Consider the following 16,269-nt stretch of genomic DNA (forward strand, 5'->3'; position numbering starts at 1 on the left):
AAATTTATTCATACCCTGCATTTTCCAGCGACATAAATAATTATTTTAATGTCAGTTGCCTGAAACTACTTCTGAATATGTTACATCAAAACTGTGTAAAGCAAGGACAGCTTTATACTTTATAAAAACAAGTAGGATCATCAGAAGCAAGAGTGTGGAAATAGATCCTTAACTGCTTCAGAAAACAAAAGAATGAATCACAAGCTCAGAAAAAAACTAAGAACAAAATAATAGCTTAATGACGATACTAAAGGGGACACTGCAGTGTATAAAACAGGCGTGTAATCTACGGACAATGGAGAACATTCAATTTGCAGTTCAGAGAGTAAACAACATTAGATTACGCTTACTTTAAATCGTCCATAGTATGCAGATGTAAAATGTAATTGGTGTTAACAATTCAACAAAATAAAATGAACCTTCTGGCAGTAACTAATTACATTGCACTGTGACATTTCCTGAACTTAGACACATTTTATGTGTTTTATTAAATTCAGAGTCCTATGCATATAATGCAACAATACCATTATTACCCTAAAGCAAACACTTCCATTTGTTTTATGTCTTGAAAGGTAGTAGTGACTATTGTCCTTATGTTATTACTTTTCCAGGCATAAAATGTTGAAACAAACAACAACACTATACTGGTAAGTAAACAAAGTAGGTGTATGAACATTTAGAATACAGACGCTAATCATTGTTGCTCCACTAATCTACATAAATCTAAGCTAAAAGTTCTGTTAATGGCATACCGTTCATTACTACTGATATTTATTAAACCAAAACTTCCAGACAGACCTTCTGCTTATGAGTGCAGGAGTAAAAATATTGCCTATGAAGTTATATTCTCCCCTCTTAAAACAAAGCTTCTTAAATTAGAAGAAACCACAGTCAGGCTCCACCTAAATTCAAAATAAAAGAGTAGTCACTTAAACTATGCACACTAATTTAAGAATGAGAAAGAAAGATTTGTTTGCAGACAAGATGTAACGAGAAACTGCTCGGGTCATACTCTATTGCAAAAGCAGTTGAAAATACTAGTCACAATCGACAAAGCAGAGGTGTCTGATCTGTAAGAAAAAGTATATGGTTATATTCTCAGGATGACATAAAGGCAGTAGAAACACGTTGTCACCAAGATGTTTCTGTCCTTAGCTTTTACTCTAGGCTGGTGAACCCAAGCACTGTCCACTACTTTATAAGATATAGAGTAAAATCCTTTACCTTTTATGTTCTATCCCCATTTTAATAAAAAGAACTGCCTTCTCTGTAGCACTCTTTGCAATATTATATTGTATAAATAACTGTATACCATAGCTAGACCAGTGATTTAGGTTATCATTTCACTTTGGTATGTGATGTTACACTGAGACAGTTTATAAACTATATACATTTCTAAGATCTGAGTCTACCATGTCTTGCATAACAGCTACATCTGCAAACTTTGGCTACGTTAGCCATGCCCTGTTGCAGTGCACATAACAACAACTTCATTAATCGTAGATTCAGGTAGATTCCCCTCAGGCATTGGAACAGATGCAGGATGAATTTCTTTGGCAGTCATCACTGGCTCACTCAACAGACTCACTAGGGTCTCTGTTAAATCCTGATCATGACTGTTGAGTAGATTTCTGGACCCTTTTCTGGCAGTTTCATCAAATGTCTGTGATTTCTGCTACTGCATCTGAACAGTATACATTTGCATAGCATTAAGATATTGGCCGTGCAAGATGTAAAATGATGTGCCCTATAATTGTGATTTCTGTCCAAAAATTCTAATTTAGAATTATCCCTACCCTCGCTCTCTCTCATTCTCTTTCTTGTAGAGACAAAAGAATCTTAACATTTTGTTTCCATAAAGCTGTATTTGTTTTATACATCTTCTTCTTTGTGGAAGCTTTAGAGCTGTCTCTCTGCTTTCTAAAACTAGCAGAGAAAACGATGAAGGAAGATTTATTCTTTCTACCCACCCCCATGTCAGCAGCTGAATTCTTGAGAAACCCACAGCTTGCAAAGGAACAGTGATATTGCATGGCAGACAAATAACCCTCAAGGTGCTATGATGGTTTACCTTTTTCAGGTTGTCTCTAAATGTTTGTTATATGTTCATGTTGATCATTGGACTGTGGGTACCTTTAGACCAGTTATGATATACTTAAATGGACATTACCTGGCAAAAAGCTTACATTACTGCATTACTGACACATAAACTGAAGGCCATCATCAGACCTAACCAGTTCTTCATAGGTTCATAGGTTCATAGGTTTATACTAGGCTATCTGCCCGAGGGCATTTACTAGCCCATAGTTTTGTGGTTTACGCCACCCCTTTAGTATGGGGAACTATACCCATTATTTTGCTGTGCCTCTGTCGAGCAGTGACACTGAGGTAATCCCTGGGGTATATCTGCGATCTCCCATCCATTGGTCAAGATTTCTCTTGAACAAGGCCAGCGAGGTGCTCTGCCTCACATATACCGGGATTTTGTTCCACAGCATAGGGAGTCTTTGGGTGATGAATCTATCCCTCCAGCACATCCTATTAATAGCCGTGTCGAGGTTTAAGTCTCCCTCCCTTGTGGCTCTGACGGATCTAGATTTTTTGAGGTGAAGCATATTCATCAAATCTGGGTTTGACATGGCCTTGTATGTCAGGCACAGGTCACCTCTGAGCAAGCGGTAAGCGACTGAATAGAGCTGAAGTTCTTTCAGTCGGGCAGCATAGAGTAGATTTTTGAGACCCTTTATCCTTTTGGTGAGGAACTTTTGTGGCCTCTCCAGCTGCTGCAAGTGTCGGGTCAGATACATTCCGAATGGGGCATTGTACTCAATCATTGGTCTGATGAGTGATGAGTATAGGGAAACTATGACCTCCCTTGATCTAGATGTGAATCCCTTCATGATAAGGTGGGCAATGTAGAAGGTCTTCCTAACTACTTTAGCGACATGGGTGTTGAATGACAGGCTACTGTCAACCTGGGTCCCCAGGTCCCTGATAACTTCTTCTGTGCTCAGTGGATTGCCAGCTATATGGTAGCTAGGGGTAACCTTGTTTTTCCCGAAGGGTATGACTATGCATTTTTTGGCATTTAACTTTAGGCCATGGCTCTGGCACCAGTTATCCATTTCTGTGAGACCCTTCTGAAGGATATCTGTGTCAGATGTGTTTTCGACTACGGCGCCCAGTTTGCAGTCATCTGCAAACTTTGTCAGCCATAACCCTCCTGTGTTTGCTTGTACTTCGGAAAAGTAGATGCCAAACAAGAGTGGGCCCAGGACTGAGCCCTGTGGGACACCACTTGTGACAGGCTTTGAGTCTGACATGGCGCCAGCAACTCTGACCCTGTGGGTTCTGTCACTCAGCCAGTTTGCAACCCATCTTGTGATGTATGGGTTAACATTTAAGCTGATGAGTTTTTCAATGATACCCGAGTGGGGTATTGTATTGAAGGCTTTCGCCAGATCGAGGTAGGCTGTATGGACTGCCTTTCCCTCATCAATGGCTTTGGTGACTGTTTCGAAAAAGTCAACCAAGTTTAAAAGGCATGATCTGCCTTTGACAAAGCCAAACTGGGTTGGATCCAAAGTCTGCAAATTCCCTATGTCTTTATTTATGAGATCCATTATGATCCTCTCCATGGCTTTGCAGATAAGGCTTGTCAGGCTAATGGGCCGGTAATTTCCAGGGTCGGTGGAGGCACCGCCTTTATGAAGTGGGACCACTGTCGCAGTGCGCCACTCCTTGGGTACGTATCCAGAGGTGAGACTATGATTAAACAGCTGTCCTAGCTGTGGGTTTAATTCCTCGTTGATTTCGTGGAGCACACAGCCGGGGACACCATCAGGTCCCATGGATGCTGTGTTTTTTGCTTTGGAGAGAGCAGTTCTCACTTGGGCGTTAGAGATGTTTGGGGGGCTGCAATCGTTTGGTATAGATATCTCTCCTTTTGGGGGGGGGAGAAGTTTGCACTGAACCTGTCAGCCAGTATGTTGGCAATGTCTGTAGGATCAGTAATCTTCACATCATTTTGAACTAGTTCTGAGCATATCTGGGAGTTTCCTCCCAGGTTTCTAACATAGCTAAAGAAGGCCTTATGATTGTCTTTTGAGTCTTTAGCTATTTTTCTCTCAAAGTTTGCTTTGGATGATTTTATGAGAGCTCTTAGTTTTTTACTTGTAGTGATCAAAGGTGTCTTACCTTTTAAGGATTTTGCTCTATCTTGTAGTAGCTTCCTCCTTTTGTTGTAGAGTTTGTTTATGGCTGGAGTCCACCAGACTGGACGCTTGCCTTTGGTACAAAGAGTCTTTGTTTTGCTTGGGATTGCCTTATCCATGCAGTCCTGTAGGTGCTGGTAGAAGGCATTTGTAAGTGATTCAGCGGCTTGGGTACTGTTTTCCGCCGGCTCGGGAGCCTTAAAGGAGACCACACTAGTCTTTAGAAGTGTGAAGTCGGCTTTCGAGAAGTTCTTTACTGTGGTCTTTTTTATTTCAGGTGGGGGTGGGATGAGGACCTCCAGCGAGATTAGTTTGTGATCTGATCTCACCAGTGAGGGGTATACTTCCGGTGTTGTACATTGTGCTCCCATGTTCGTGATGATGAGATCAAGTATGTTTTCTCCTGTTGTGGGGATGGTGACTAGTTGTTCCATGGCATTTGAGTTTATGAATTCCAGGAACTTTTGGGCTAGGGTGTTTGGGCTTGAGTAGTGTTCCCAGTCTATATTAGGGTAATTGAAGTCACCTAGTATGATGGTGTTTGGAGATACATTTATCCCCTCCAGTATTTTCAGGAAAGCCATGTGAGGTTCCTGAGTTTGTGAGGGTGGCCTGTAACATGCTACAATTTGCAGAGCAGTCTTGCCTATGGTTAATTGCACCTGGATGGTCTCCGATGCATCGTGCGTTGCCACCAATCTTGAGGTGTGGGTGTCCTTGATGAATATGGATACCCCCCTCCTTTCTTGGTATTGTCCAGATTTTGGGGCCGGAACGCATGATACGAGGTAAAACCTGATAGTGCTGGGGTGCTCTCAAGAGCCTTGAACCAGGTTTCTGTCACAGCACAGACATTGATGTTCTCCATACTGAGAAGGGCCTCGAGTGCGTGCATTTTGAGATTGAGACTTCTGGCATTGAGCAGCATTACCCTTAGTTTTTTTCCATTTTTGTGTTCTATGGTGGTAGGTTTAGAATTTGAGCCTTGCCTAAAAAGGCACTATGGGGGTGGCAAGAGCCTTTGCCAATATCCGGAATCCCAGGGGTGACAGATGCAAGCCGTCCCTTGCGAAGCAGCGTGGCTTGTCCAGCATGTCATCCCAGGCAGACAGACATAGGATCCCCTTTGAATGACACCAGAGTTTAAGCCAATTGTTGGTATGCCATGTCTAGCAAAAGCAGATTTCAACACACTGATCACATTACTGGCAGTATTGTCCACTAGCTGAACTGCTTTTAAATATTTTGAATACAAGTCAACATAGATTAAAAAACAAAATATTATTGTATCAAACTATGTCACTATTTGGCTTTAATCATGCTAAGGAAGGAATTTCATGTAGCATTCATTCTTCTTTCTGGTTTAATTTCTTAGCATACCACAGAGATCACAGTCTTGCATCATCTGTTCAGTTTACCTGCCCATATTATGTTTAAGTCAAGAATTAATATATTTTCCCCTACACTTAGGTGTACCTAATTGAGATTCAGTCATCTTTTGCAATATCTGATTTCCCATCTGAGTGGGTGTGAGGACTTTGTCATTTTGAAATATAAACCCCATGTATACTTGATATATCAGCTCTGAAAAGAAAATATGACTTACTTAAAGGGTATATTTGTTTACCAACATCTGTTCATAACATCATGGTGAATATACATCTCAGGATCATCTTTCTTAGCATGTTTAATTTCCTGAAGTGTTTTAGTAGTTATTGACACGTGCTATCAGTTAAATTGCTTAGATGTTCCTCATGCAGATCTTTTCTGCATTCCTGAAGATACGCTGCATTGAGAGTATCTATAATATGCACAAGATTTCATAGCTTGTACTGTAGTTTATCAGAAAAGGTCCATATAGTCAAAGCTATCATTTTCCCCGCAGTAATATATGACTGTGAGAGTTGGACCATAAGAAAGGCTGCACACTGGAAAATCAATGCTTTTGAACTGTGTTGATGAAGAAACCGTTGGGAATTAAAAGCATTGCAAAATGTTCAAATGAGTAAATACTCAAAGTAATAAATCCAGACTATTCATTGGATGGCCTGATAGTAAAACTAAAACTCAAATGATTTGTCCACATAATGAGGACAGGATTCAAAAAAAGAAGACATTTATGTCAGGAAAAGAAAGAGGGCAGCACAGGTTGATATGGACAGATAGCATTACTGAAGTAACAAATATAAATCTGCAAGAAGTTGAAGCCATTGTTAAAAGACAAGACTGGTGTGGCCAAGTCCCTTTTGTCACAAAGGGTTGGACTTTACTAAATAAAAACAACTACTCTTCAAGCATCCAAGTGCTATTGCTATCTTTCTCTTTTCATCTGAGCATAATGATTTTATACATCTCCTAATGGTCTTGATACATAAGCACCTGTTCCTAAGCCTTACAGACTAGCATCATAGTTGTAGGTAGGGTAACACTGATGCAATGTTAACTTGACTGTTTAGTAACTCAAAACCTCACCTGAGATATGTTGATCGACACCATACTGTGTTATGCAATAGCAGTATCTCAAAGTTTATAATGAACTTTGAGAGATACTGCATTGTTCCCAAACATCACCTAAGTGAAGACTTATTTGTATGTTTCTATGTGTTCGCTAGTGCATGCAGTTTGTTAACATTTTGCTATAAACCATTTTTATAAGCAAGTTACCCATGTATTTCAGTGAAGTAAAATACTTTTGAGTTTCATATTCTATAACCTTAGTATACGATTTAATCAGATATTTGTCATGCTCTTGCCTTGTAGATCCCCAGACTGAAATGTCACTAATAATGTCAACACTCCATTTGCTATGGCAACACCTTCCAGCCCTTTATTCATTTGCTATGGCAACACCTTCCAGCCCTTCATTCATTTGCTGTGGCAACACCTTCCAGACCTTTATTCATTTGCTATGGCACACTGGAAACATTTAAGTATTTTGAATGCTAAAACATGTGTCAATAACTACTATGTGATAACCATACAGAGTTTAAAATTTTAATCTTCAGGCTTGATATGCCAAAATCTGTTTTCATATCAAGCTTTGCAAGCTTTGAAAAGAATCTGGCATTTGACATTGTGGTGAATATTTCTTCAATAGTCTGCTAAGGGTAGTGTTCCCTATTTATTATTTTACTGAGCATTTACTGCTGAGTCCTACACTAAGGGACTGTATGAGCGCATCCACCCATGCATGAACCGTGCCATCCAAAATAGAACCAAGATGCTCTCCTCCAAAAAAAATTAAGCCAATCTGGTGATCCCCTGCCATAAACAAACTTTACAAAAAAAGGAAGAAAATGTTACAGAAAAGAAGAAAATCCCAGGATGCAAAAAACTCCCTTACCAGCCCAGTAAGATGCTGAGATCCCTCATAAAATCCTCCAAAGCTAGTTACAAAAATAAAATTGCCAAAGATTCCAAAGACAACCACAAAGCATTCTATAACTATGTCAAGAATCTAAACGGCAATACTCAGATCTGCTCTGAGATACAACAGAATGCCATTATATATACTGATCCCAAGGATATTGCCAATATCCTGGCAGATCGATTCAGTGCCAACTTCACCCCCCCTCTCACCCCCTAAATGGCCCATCTCAATACCGGAAGATTGCCAAATACTGGTAATAACGGCCACACAGGTAAAAAACGCACTGTCCAAAGCTAAGAATACAGCATCCATGGGACCAGATGACATCCCAGGCTGTGTACTACATGAACTACAAAATGAACTGGCAACTCACCTAAGTCTCATGTTTAATCATAGCCTCACCTTAGGCTTCGTGCCCAGTGAGTGGCACACAACTACATTTATCCCACTCCACAAGGGGGAATCCACCTTGGATCCCGGGAACTACCACCCCATCAGTCTAATGAGCCTGATCTGCAAGACCATGGAACGTATTATCATGGAACTTATAAACAAAGACATTTTCAACCTTTGAACACTGGACCCCACCCAGTTTGGGTTCGTGAAGGGCCGATCTTGTCTCCTGAACCTGATTGACTTCTTCGAATCAGTCTTCAGAACCGTGGACGAGGGTAAGGCAGTCCACATAGATAAACTTACTAAGCTGGGCATTAATCCCTACGTCACTCGATGGGCTGCCAGCTGGCTTGCTGAAAGAACCCACAATGTAAAAGTAGCTGACTCCAAATCCAGCTCCAGACAAGTGACAAGTGGGGTATCTCAGGGTTCAGTCCTGGGACCACTCTTGTTTGGCATCTACTTCTCTGAAGTACAGGCCAATACTAAGGGACTCTGGCTAATAAAGTACGCTGATGACTGCAAACTGGGAGCCATTATTGAATCTCCAAATGATGTGGATACTCTACAAAAGGGCCTTACAGAAACAGATGCTTGGTGCCAGAGCCATGGGCTCAAGTTCAATGCCAAGAAATGTATAGTTATCCCCTTTGGGAAAAAAACATGTACCCATGAATTACCACATAGGTGGCAGTACACTAAACACCAAAAGTGTGATAAGAGACTTAGGGACACAGGTGGACAGTAGTCTCACCTTCGATAACCACATCGCCACAACAGTCAGGAAATCCTTCTATGTAGCACACCTCATCACTAAGAGCTTTTCATCCAGAAAAAAAGAGGTCATTGTCCCACTGTACTCATCCCTCATTAGACCCATTATAGAATACAAAGCCCCATTTGGTATATACCTGTCAAGACACCTGCAACAACTGGAAAGGCCACAGAAATATCTCACTAAAAGAATCACAGGCCTAAAGCAGATGCCCTTTGCTGGCCGCCTTAAACAACTCCAGCTATACTCTGTTGCATATCATCTACTCAGAGGCGATCTCTGCATAACATACAAGACCATGTCAAACCCAGAGCTGTTGGACATGCTACACTTAAAGAAATCCCAATCCCTCAGAGCCACATGCTCCAGGGATCTAAACCTTGTCATCACAATAAACAAAACATGCTGGAGGGATAAGTTCCTGACCCAGAGACTCCCCAGACTCTGGAATAGACTGCCCATACATGTCAAGCAGAGCACCTCTTTGGCCCTCTTCAAAAGGAACCTTGACGATTGGATGGGAGAAAGGAAATTCACCCCGGGGATCACGTCAGTCACCCTGCTAGACAGGGGTCCAGGAAGTAAATAGTGTGGGAAGAAATAGCCAGGGAATTGTTATGGCTAGGCTTGTATAGGTCCTAGGGCCGATAGCCTAGTACCAACCTATGAACCTATGGATTAATATAGTGGATATAGCTGGAATGGAAACAGGAAATTCATCCCTGGATTATCACCTATGTCTCTAATGTCCACAAATGTTTCATCTCCCAAGCCCCTGCCTACACTTTTTAAGGGTACCAGAACTTGTTAGAGATTTGAGATCCATCGTTAGACTTAAAAGGCACTAGTGTTCATTATCCTAGTGCACACCTATGAAACTAATATAAATTTTGCCATTATCCAGTGTCCTTATTGTTGATGCATTCAGCAGTCTTAAGCTTTTTTCAGCTATCATGCAATGACCTGTTCTTGTTCTGTTTTAGCACTAAGTGAAATAAGAACTTTATATGGAGTACATTTCACAGAAACTGTTTGTGGTGGCAGCTTGATATTATATTCCGCATGTAGGCATTGCAGGTCTTCAAAGAGTTAGCATAACCTTTTATGATATAACTATTATTCATTGTTATTGATTCACCATTCTGTAACTTATGGGTTCATAGGTTTATAGGTTGTTACTAGGCTATTGACCCAAGGGACCTTACAAGCCTAGCAGTTAAATCCTAATATAATACTAGATGAGAGATATCGTCTATGCCCAAGATTTTTCTGGCAAGGACTGCCCATGTCCAGGAGGGATATTCCCTTGCAGAAATTTAAGGTTTCCCCATCCAGTCATCCAGATTATGCTTAAACAGGGTCATGGAGGTGCTCTGCTTGATATGGATTGGAAGCCTATTCCTGAGGAATGGCAACCTCTTGAGACATGTGTCTGTCTCGCCAGCAGGTCCTATTTATGTTGCAGGCTAGAATGAGGTCTCTGGAACTGGTGACTGTAGTTCATAGGTTCATAGGTTGGTACTAGGCTATCAGCCCTAGGGCCTATACAAGCCTAGCCATAACAATTTCCTGGCTATTTCTTCCCACATTATTTACTTTCTGGACCCCTGTCTAGCAGGGCGACTGATGTGATCCCTGGGGTGAATTTCCTTTCTCCCATCCAATCGTCAAGGTTCCTCTTGAAGAGGTCCAAAGAGGCACTCTGCTTGACATGTATGGGCAATCTATTCCAGAGTCTGGGGAGTCTCTGGGTCAGGAACCTATCCCTCCAGCATGTTTTGTTTATTGTGATGACAAGGTTTAGATCCTTGGAGCATGTAGCTCTGAGGGATTGGGATTTCTTTAAGTGTAGCATGTCCAACAGCTCTGGGTTTGACATGGCCTTGTATGTTAAGCAGAGATCGCCCCTGAGTAGACGATATGCAACAGAGTATAGCTGGAGTTTTTGAAGGTGGTCAGCGTAGGGCATCTGCTTTAGGCCTGTGATTCTTTTAGTGAGGTATTTCTGTGGCCTTTCCAATTGTTGCAGATGTCTTGAGAGGTACATACCAAATGGGGCATTGTATTCTATAATGGGTCTAATGAGGGATGAGTACAGTGGGACAATGACCTCCTTTTTTCTGGATGAAAAGCCCTTCGTGATGAGGTGTGCCACATAGAAGGATTTCCTGACTGTTGTGGCGAAGTGGTTATCGAAGGTGAGACCACTGTCCACCCGTGTCAATAAGTCTCTTATCACACTTTCTGTGTTTAGTATACTGCCACCTATATGGTAATTCATGGATACATGTTTTTTCCCAAAGGGGATAACAATACATTTCTTGGCATTGAGCTTGAGCCCATGGCTCTGGCACCAAGCATCTGTTTCTGTAAGGTCCTTTTGTAGAGTATCCACATCATTTGGGGATTCAATAATGGCTCCCAGTTTGCAGTCATCTGCAAACTTTGTTAGCCAGAGTCCCTTAGTGTTGACCTGTACTTCAGAGAAGTAGATGCCAAACAAGAGCAGCCCCAGGACTGAACCCTGAGGTACTCCACTTGTCACTTGTCTGGAGCTGGATTTGGAGTCGGCTACTTTTACAGTGTGGGATCTATCAGTAAGCCATTTAGCAACCCATTGGGTGACATAGGGATTAATGCCCAACTTAGTAAGTTTATCTATGATTCCAGAGTGGGGGATGGTGTCAAAGGCATTGGCAAGGTCTAGACAGGCTGTGTGGACCACCTTACCCTTGTCCATGGCTCTGGAGACTGATTCATAGAAGTCAATCAGGTTCAGGAGACAAGATCGGCCCTTCACAAACCCAAACTGGGTGGGGTCCAGTGTTTGAAGGTTGCCAATGTCTTTGTTTATAAGTTCCATGATAATACGCTCCATGGCCTTGCAGATAAGGCTTGTCAGACTGATGGGATGGTAGTTTCCGGGATCCAAGGTGGATCCCCCCTTGTGGATTGGGATAACTGTAGCTCTGTGCCACTCAGTGGGCACGAAACCTGAGGTGAGGCTATGATTAAACATGACACTTAGGTGAGGTGCCAGTTCATATTGTAGTTCATGTAGTACACATGACTTATTGATATGCAGCATTTTCATAATATTTGGGACAGAGATAGCTCTGTAAGCCAGACATAAGTCGCCTCTAAGTAGTCTATATGCTGCTGAGTACAGTGACAGTGACTTCAGTCTGTCCATATAAGATGTGCTGGAGACCCTGAATTTGTCTTATATGGACATTGTCAGAGGTCAAGGCCAATGTCAGTGGTTTCTGGCTGACAAAATTTGCAGATGACTGGAAATTATGAGCTGTCATTGAATCTCACTCATAGGTTCATAGGTTCATAGGTTCATAGGTTTATACTAGGCTATCTGCCCGAGGGCATTTACAAGCCTAGCCCATAGTTTTGTGGCTTACGCCACCCCTTTAGTATGGGGAACTACACCCATTATTTTGCTGTGCCTCTGTCGAGCAGTGACACTGAGGTAATCCCTGGGGTATATCTGCGATCTCCCATCCATTGGTCAAGATTTCTCTTGAACAAGGCCAGCGAGGTGCTCTGCCTTACATATACCGGGATTTTGTTCCACAGCATAGGGAGTCTTTGGGTGATGAATCTATCCCTCCAGCACGTCCTATTAATAGCCGTGTCGAGGTTTAAGTCTCCCGCCCTTGTGGTTCTGACGGATCTAGATTTATTGAGGTGAAGCATATTCATCAAATCTGGGTTTGACATGGCCTTGTATGTCAGGCACAGGTCACCTCTGAGCAAGCGGTAAGCGACTGAATAGAGCTGAAGTTCTTTCAGTCGGGCAGCATAGGACAGATTTTTGAGACCCTTTATCCTTTTGGTGAGGAACTTTTGTTGCCTCTCCAGCTGCTGCAAGTGTCGGGTCAGATACATTCCGAATGGGGCATTGTACTCAATCATTGGTCTGATGAGTGATGAGTATAGGGAAACTATGACCTCCCTTGATCTAGATGTGAATCCCTTCATGATAAGGTGGGCAATGTAGAAGGTCTTCCTAACTACTTTAGCTACATGGGTGTCGAATGACAGGCTACTGTCAACCTGGGTCCCCAGGTCCCTAATAACTTCTTCTGTGCTCTGTGGATTGCCACCTATATGGTAGCTAGGGGTAACTTTGTTTTTCCCGAAGGGTATGACTATGCATTTTTTGGCATTTAACTTTAGGCCATGGCTCTGGCACCAGTTATCCGTTTCTGTGAGACCCTTCTGAAGGATATCTGTGTCAGATGTGTTTTCGACTACGGTGCCCAGTTTGCAGTCATCTGCAAACTTTGTCAGCCATAACCCTCCTGTGTTAGCTTGTACTTCGGAAAAGTAGATGCCAAACAAGAGTGGGCCCAGGACTGAACCCTGTGGGACACCACTTGTGACAGGCTTAGAGTCTGACATGGCGCCAGCAACTCTGACCCTGTGGGTTCTGTCACTCAGCCAGTTTGCAACCCATCTTGTGATGTACGGGTTAACATTTAAGCTGATGAGTTTTTCAATGATACCCGAGTGGGGTATTGTATCGAAAGCTTTCGCTGGATCGAGGTAGGCTGTATAGACTGCCTTTCCCTCATCAATGACTTTGGTGACTGTTTCGAAAAAGTCAACCAAGTTTAAAAGGCATGATCTGCCTTTGACAAAGCCAAACTGGGTTGGATCCAAAGTCTGCAAATTACCTATGTCTTTATTTATGAGATCCATTATGATCCTCTCCATGGCTTTGCAGATAAGGCTTGTCAAGCTAATGGGCCGGTAATTTCCAGGGTCGGTGGAGGCACCGCCTTTATGAAGTGGGACTACTGTCGCAGTGCGCCACTCCCTGGGTACGTATCCAGAGGTGAGACTATGATTAAACAGCTGTCCTAGCTGTGGGTTTAATTCCTCACACAAATATTCTCCAGGAGGGGCTGACACAGATAAACAACTGGTGTCAGAGCCATGGACTAAAACTAAATGCCAAGAAATGCATAATAGTATCCTTTGGGAAGTCATCCATCGCTGGTAACTATCATATTGACAACACACCTTTTAGAGTTGCCACAGTAGTCAGGGACTTAGGGACAGTCATAGATAGTAATCTAGCGTTTGACCATCATGTATCTACAGTAGTGAGATAGTCATTCTATATTGCGTAATAAGTCCAAGGAAGTCATTGTTCCACTGTATTTGGCATTCATCAGATATATCATTGAGTACAATGCTCCCTTTGGTATGTACTTAGCATATCAAACAATTGGAACATCTACAGAGGTTTCTCACTAAAAGAATACAGAGCATAAGTAACATGTCTTATGTAGACCGCCTCAAGGCCTTATCCCTGTATTCTGTCTCATACAGGCTTTTGAGGGGAGATCTATGCCTGGCATATAGGGCACTGTCAGACCCCACTCTGATGGACCTCCTGCATATCAATAAAACAAACAGCACCAAAATTACACATTCTGAAGACTTAAACCTTGCCCGTGATATAAATAGGACCAACTGGAGAGATAGGTATGTATCCCAGAGACTACCCCATCTATGGAACAGGCTCCCTATTCATGTGAAGCAGAGTGCCTCCCTAACCCAATTCAAATGCAACCTGGCAATTAGATGGGAAACTGGAAATTCATCTCTAGTTTGGCACCTATATCTCTAATGGACACAGGCAACCTGTAAATGATTCATCTCCCAAGCCCCTGCTTACACTTATCAAGGGTATCAGAACTTGTTAGAGATTTGGGATGCATGGCTAGGCTTAAAAAGACCCTTGTGGTTGTTAGCCTAGTAAACACCTATGAACCTATGAACCAGTAATGTCTCCTTTAAGAAGCAAGGAATCATTTATGTGATGGGTGTGGGGGAGCTTCTTCTGCCAGTATTGCATGATGCTATATTTTTTGGTATTCAGCTTTAGACCATTATTCTGACACCATCAGTTTGACATGTTATTCAGTCTTTGAGGATATTAGTGTCTTCATGAGAACTAGTGATCACCACAAGCTTGCAGTTGTACACAACATGATCAATCGGGTCTATGTTAAATATTCAAACGCCTAAATGTTCGAATTGCTGAAGATCAACCTTCAGTAATCGAACATTTAAATGTTCGAATTTTTTTGAAGTGCGATCTTGGAGTTGGTATATTTAAGTAGTGGGGGGTTGTGGAGAGCAAGGGGGCTTGCCTCCCTGCTTACACCTTTTACATTTTCTTTTTTTTTTTTAAATATTAATTTTTTATATGTTCGAACATTTAATTATTTGATCACTTACAGTTGATGTTTAGTGGTTAGAACAATTAAGCATTCGAACATACAACATAGAACCGATCAATCACAGGTCGCTATTATCAGATTTGACCTCGGAGAACTGAATGTTATAGCTAGATTTATCTGCAAGGGTGTTTACCATATCCTCAGAGACTGAGTAGGTGATGCCATTAGAGATAAGCTTGGTGCAAAGATGGGTATTATTTCTGAGGTTCTTTACATAATTAAAATTAAATGTTTTGTGTTTATAATCTGCTATTGCAGCAATATTCAGTTTGTAATTAGCACTATAAGGTTTGATCTTGTATCTTAGATTTCTTATTCACACCCTTATTCTAGCTATAGCTAAACACAAATCTTTGATTTCTCTTTCCTTTCTTTAACACAGTGTAGTGGTACTGTACGTAGAAGTATTTCTGGTTTAAAGTACCTGTTTGATTACAAAACATTAATAATATGTTGGGGGTACTTTTTCTATTTTAAACATATGCTTGAAAAAAACTAGTGTTTTAGCATAATCTATAAACCTGACTTTTTTCCCTGCAGTATTTACATTGGATGTTCTTCTGCTTCACTACTTTGTTATCAAGTAGCATCTTTCTTGACTTGACTGACCATTTGGTTTCTATTTTGTCACACATACACCCACACACATATCTATATCTATCTCTCTGTTTCTCCCTCTCTCTCTGTATCGAAAGTCTAACACCAATATCAGCAGGTTCTGCGCTTGGTCCAGGGATTATCCTGGAGTGGAGTAAACCAACTGCAAATGTTATTGCTGTGGAGCAAGCCCCCTTGCACTCCATGTGGGGGGCTGTGTCCTCACAACCCCTGTTAATTATATATACCCTAATTCCAAGATCGCAAAATACCTGAGGAAATTAAATAGTCCCCTACTCAGGCATTGTTGATCTCCCACACCTCTCAGTCTCCTGTCTGTGTCGATTATGTGGCATCGCTCTACTTTGTGTTGGACCACTCTAAATTCAATACAGTGTCCTATACCCATATATACATACATATATATTTTTTTACAATTTCTGAATATTTTCATTTTTGTACACGTAGCATCACTTCTGCACATTTGTCTTGTATGCAGTGTTTTTGAGTATTTGAAAACTGACTCACACAGCACACAGCTATATTTTTAAAAGTGCTGAATTACTCACAGTATCCTGCTTCTTAAATGATATTTCTTATTGTATGGAGTATTGTATCTCTTATTAATAAGTCTGACAGTTGACCATA

This window comes from Protopterus annectens, chromosome 2.part1, assembly GCF_019279795.1.
Source record: "Protopterus annectens isolate FY-2018-M chromosome 2.part1, PAN1.0, whole genome shotgun sequence".
NCBI lineage: Eukaryota > Metazoa > Chordata > Ceratodontiformes > Protopteridae > Protopterus > Protopterus annectens.